We start from the raw sequence: 6,156 nt of genomic DNA, 5'->3' as shown, positions 1-6,156 counted from the left end.
TCTTTTCTACAGATATGGACTACCTCCAGCTAAGTGCATGATGATATTTCTTTAGGAAAATGAATAACAACTGGAAGAAGTGACAAGATGCCACAGTTAACTGCATGTTGCCTAAGTAGTACTTATAGTGGTTCTTTTGCATAACAGTGAGTTCCTTCATATCTATTCACAAGCATTAATTCAAAAAAACATTCGTTTATTCAGTGCCCCTGTGCCAGGAATTGTTGAGGGACTGGAGACTAGTGAAGCAAAACAAAGAAGATAAGTATCTGCTCCGGGAGTTTCAGGAAAGTCAAAATGTAACAACCAACAACCAAATTAATCAGTGAAATAGGATAGGTGGGAAAATGCTGAGAGCCAGACTGGTGCAAGTAGAAACACACTTCCTTTATTTGTGAGGAATTTTAAGAAAAATTAAATAGGAAAGACATGGCTGTAATTATTGAGCAAGAAATAAATAACTAGGGTCAGTCCTCAACAGTTTTACACTGCCAGAAAGAATTATACACACTGCAGTACTTGATGTCTATTTTCAGACATACAGAGACCAAACACTAAGTGTAAGGAAGTGGAGGTGATTTTATTTTGTGAGTAAGACTAAATCCAAGAATACAGCTATGGAGAAAAAGAAATCCAGAAGTCGGCATAGCTGCTGCCCCCATTCTATTTCAATCCTAAACCATAATTATATAGATAGAAAGATCACAAGCTGTATAAAGAATGATTACGGAGAAGCAAGTTAGAAATTCACAGAATACACCCAGGGCTAAAATACACTTGATTATTAACTATCAAAAATGGGAAAGCAAGGTGTTTTGGTGAAAGCCTGTAATCTGAGCACTCAGGAGGCTGAGGCAGGAGGATTGCTGTGAATTTGAGGCCAGATGGGCTAAAGAGTGAGTTCAAGACCAGGTTGAACTGCATAGGGAAAACCTGTCTAAAAATACTCAAAAAGTGGGAAACTTCTCCAACAATGGAAGATATAATAAGACAAAATCACTCAGATGCTACATCTAAGAACAGAACATGAAATTTGTGAAAGTTTGGCTTATCAAGATATTTTATTGTTAAATAGATAAATATATTTAAAAACAAAGAATAGAACTATCTACATGAAACAAAGTAGAATAAAAACAAAAGCAAAATAACAAACAACTTTAGTGAGAATATGAGGCAAGATTTTCAAACACTGTTGGAATCTATACAGTTTGATTTTAATAGTTCTATGAACTCCCAGAAGAAGCAGAAATAGATTCACAAGCATATTATAATAAATTTTTGAAGCCAGAGAAAGATAGATATATTTCATAACAAGATGAATAGAATATTTTGTGTGCAGAGAAACAAAAAACAGTAGGGCAATTATGAGTACACCCATGGGAGAAGAAAATGGAGCAATATTTTTAAAGATCTGAAAAAGGAGGAAAACTCCATCAATCTAGAATTTTACAATGACGAAAGGTATCTTTCAAACATCAGTGTAACATCAGGGCTGTTTTAGTGAGGGATATAAGGAGAAAATCGGCAGCAGCAGCAACCTGAGTTATGAGAAATGTTAAAGCACTTTTCTCAGGAAAACAGATGGAAATTTTCAATAGGTAAGATTTGAAAACTTGTATAGGTGCACAGAAAGTTCTTTAGAAAACTTTTCTCAACTGTTCGAGAAAACGTAGTGTCTTATAATAGTATCTTAATGCCATATGACTGATTTATATATTTGTACTGTGTATATGCACAATAAGTGACAGAAGTAGTACAAAGGATAGAAAGATGTTGAAAAAATTGTCTTACACTCTTTGGCCTCTTAGAATATACATAAGGTGGCTTACAACAGACACATTTATTTTTCGTAGCTCCAGGAAGTGGGAATTTCAAGTTCAAAGAACCAGCAGCTTCAGTGTCTGCAGAGAGCTCACTGTCTGCTGTTTATGTTTCTGCTGCTTCAGAAAACCTACACCTTCACAAAGAGTATCAGAGAGAATAAGAACTTACAAGCTCTTGTGATGAGAAAAATATTAAAATAGAATTCCTAAAGTGGTTGGCAATTTGCCTGCCCCAATCCAGAGATACAACCATAGAAAATATTTAAGAAACTCCAAGAACTATAGCCAGACTGATCTGCAAAAACTTTTCCTACTGCAAAATCAGGGTATAAGGAGTGAGAGTAGTGACTGTCGTTTCACATGTGAGGATGGCAGCACAAACTAGTGAGATACACTGAAAAACAGAAGAACATGACCTAACTAAAGGGTCAAACTAAATCTCCAGATATTGACTCTCCAGAAAATGGAGGTCTATAAAGTAGCAGGCAAATAATTCAAATTTATTATCAAAGAAATGCTTGGTGGACTCAGAACATGATACATGAACAAAATTAGAATTTCAACAAAAAGGAAATATTCAAAAATATAAAACAGTTGAGCAGCAAATTTAGATTTGTGGTGGATTAACTAATGGTCAAATTGGAACACCCAGCTGAACTGAGTCAGTGGGGTTCTGGGCATGCAAAGCCCACCTGAGGATTGTGGCCACAGTGATATGAGAGGAAAAATGCTAGAGGAAGATTGTATGCTCCTGATTTCCCAGCAGAAGCTTTGTTTGGGCTGGTTTTCCTGATAGGAATTCATCTGTTCTCCTAGGAGGAGGAGGTCTGGTCTCTGTTACTGCTGAGGATGGCTGGAATACTTTTTAGGGGAGCTCTGATCTTTGCACTGAGCATCACTTCCTGGCTCCCGTGCAGATACCTCAGCCTGCTGGAGCAAATGCTTCACCCTGTCAGCACAGACTTTTAGTTTCCGCCACTGACATTTGGGGTTTCCCAGTCAGATCTTTGACACAGACTTGTATGAGACATCGTTGTGGGCTCTAGGTCTTCAGCTGGACTTGTGCAGGACAATGCTATGGGATCCAGGCCCTCAGCTGCATTCTTTGGCTCTCTAGTGCATGAACAGATCTCCTGCACTCCTCTGCATTTGACTCTTTCGGTGAGTATTATAAAATAATCCTATAAGTTATGTGTCCTGTATTAAACCTATTCCCATGCAAGCCCTGACTACAAGATGCAAGGAGTTTTTAAACATAAACCTTCACTTGGGGGATTTAACACGAGACTTGATCAAGCTGAGTAAAAAAAAAATCACCAAAATTACTACTAAATGTGCTTTACAATTCCCTAAATGAAGACAAAAAATATTAGTAACAAGAATGTTCATGTATGTCATTTTCAGTTAAAAGTAAACATACAGACATATGACACATATACTGTAGTGGTGGTGTGTATTGTGTATTGAATTTAAAAGATAAAAGGTTAAAGAAGTATAAAACATATAAATGATATACAATAGAAGAAGATATTTGTGATAAAATACACAAGTAGGATTGTGAAGACAATATATGATTGAAATTAAGTTGGTAGCAGTGTAAAATAAATCATTATAACTACAGAATGATTTTAATGAAAGTGCCATGGTGAGTAAAAACACCGATATAAGTTATATGAAAGAAAATGAGAAATGAACCAACCCACATTGCAACAACGAAAAAAACCCACTGAACTGCAAGAGACCCAAGAGAGGGAAAGAGAGCAAAATCTTACAAGATAAAACAGGTAACAAAATTGCAGTCACAACTATGATCTGTAATTACCTACATATAAATTTCACTCCCCAGGAAGAACTGATGGATGGAATGGATAAAAAACAAGGTGGAGTATATGCTGTTACATTAATAGGTGCTTACAAGAGCTTGCAGGGCTGGGGCAAGGCTCCTCCAAACACTGCATAGACTCTGAGACAGATTTATTGAAGGACACAGAAATTTACAAAATTGGCCTACGGTGGCCACCAAACAGTCAAATGTAGAAGAGTGCAAAAGGTCTGTCTGTGCTAGAGATCGGTATCCAGATGAAGGCCCGGAGCCCATGGCGATGTCCTGTAGGAGTCATCAGGAGGCAGAAGGGTCTGTGATAGAATGCCGAGGAGTCTGTGCAGGGAAGTTAAAGGGCTGGACCTAAAAGATAAAGAGTCTGCACTGCCAGGTGAATGGCTGATGCTGGAAGCTGAAGAATCTGTGCCAAAAGGCAGTAAATGATAAGCAAGGCAAAGGCAAAGACAGGAGCTCCCCTGAAGAGAAAGGAAGCCATCCTTAGCAATGACGAGGACTCTTTTAAAGAGAAGAGCCAAAGCTCTTGCAAGGAAAGTCAGCCACCACAAAGCTCTTCCAAGGAAAATGAGCTGAGATCTTCCCCTCCCATTCTCCTTTTATACAATTTGGACAACTCTCCCCGGTAAAGTGGGTCTTCCAAGGCCAGAACCATGCTCACTCAAGTTGACAGGTAATCAGTTAGGCACCACAAATGTACACAAGAGACACATTTGATTTTAAAGATACACAGAGGGTGAAAGTGAGTACAGTTTCTAGAAAAAGATGCTCCATGCAAATTTTAACCAAAACAGAACATAAGAGAGTACCCTTAAGTAAACTCTGTCTCGGTTACTTTTTTTTGTATTACTGTGACAAAATACCCGATGCCCAAAATTAAGGAAGGAAAGGGTTATTTAGCTCACAGCTTGTGGAGGTTTCCATCCTTAATCAGTTAGCCCCAAGGCAGCATGGTATGGCACAGGGGCAACAGTTTAAGGCAGCAGAAAACAGCAAAATCAGCAAGAGCAAAAAGGGGCGGAAGCTTTTTTGTATGTCAGCATCTCCAAGCACTCCTCTTTCACAAGCTGAGGATATTTATGAAGCAAGGGCAGAATCAACTTTTAGACTTTTTAAGTTGACATGGTGAGCAACATCCAGAGCTGTAAGGGCGCATTCCTTTCACCCCAGGATGTAGAACTGCTGAGTTAATTAGTTAAGTTTTAGACTCTTCAAGTTTAAACAATGTATCAACCATAACAACTCTAAGTGGAAAACTTCACGAAAGATAAACAAAGACATCATCTTATAAGAGTTAATTTACAAGGAATATAGAACTATAAACTTTACACACACACACACACACACACACACACACACACACACACTCCTAATATCCTACGCCAAAATCCATAATCAAATGTCTATAATATCAAGGGTGAAATGCCAAGAGTAGTAATATATTTCAATACATTACTTTCAAATATGAGTATGACAATTAAGCAAATTTAAAAAGGAAAGAGAGGATTTTAAGAACACTATTGACCAAATAGACCTAACTGGCATATCACAAACATTCCACCAAATAAAAATAGACTGCATATTCTTCCAAAACTAACATTAGATGTACTCCAGTAGATATTGCATATGACATTAGGTTACAAAATGTGCCTTAATGAATTTAAAGTGATTGAAATTGTGAAAGATATCTATTCTGAGTATGTTATATGGAGTGTAAATACAAATTAGTAGTAGAAAGAAAACTGTAAAATTAACAATCATGTGAATATCAAACATTGCACTTTTAGAAAACCAATGGATTCAAGAAGAAATCAAGAGGGACTTGGAGGGGCTGAGGATTTAGCTCAGCCACACAGCTCCTGCCTGGCAAGCTCAAGGTCGTGAGTTCGATTCCTGATACTGGAGAAAAACAAAAAAAAGAGGGACTTGGAAAATATTTTAAGATGCACAGAGACACACAGAGACACACAGGTACACACAAATACAATACACCAAAACTTATGGGATCCAGTACTGTCATGGTTTCTGTCTAGATGTCCCCACAAAGCCTCACGCAGTTGTGGTCCAATGCTGAGATGATGATTATGAGTGCTAAACCTGCTGCATATAATACAAGGGAGGAGAAGAATCTTGCTTTCTCTCTCTTCCTCCTTTGCTCTTATTGCTTTTTCTGTCTTCTGACGTCATGAACTGTTGCCTCTCTGCCATGTGCCACCCTACCTTGGAGTCAGCAAATTATGGACTAAAACCTCTACAGACTGAGCTAAATGACCTTTTCTCCCGTTAACTTTGGGTGTTGGGCATTTTGTCCCAGAAACAAGACAAGTAACTAAGACAAGTACCACAGTTAGCAGTAGTAAGGATATAATAAAGATTAGAGCAGAAATAAATGAGATAGAGAATAAGAAAAAGCAATAAAAGTAGAAATTGTGTTTTGAAAAGATCAACAAATTGGCCTAACCCTTAGCTAAACTAATAAAAACAGAGAAGATTGAA

The sequence above is a fragment of the Chinchilla lanigera genome, unplaced genomic scaffold (assembly GCF_000276665.1).
Source record: "Chinchilla lanigera isolate Chin_1 unplaced genomic scaffold, ChiLan1.0 scaffold00022, whole genome shotgun sequence".
Classification (NCBI taxonomy): Eukaryota; Metazoa; Chordata; class Mammalia; order Rodentia; family Chinchillidae; genus Chinchilla; species Chinchilla lanigera.
Note: the sequence above shows the minus strand (reverse complement) of the source record.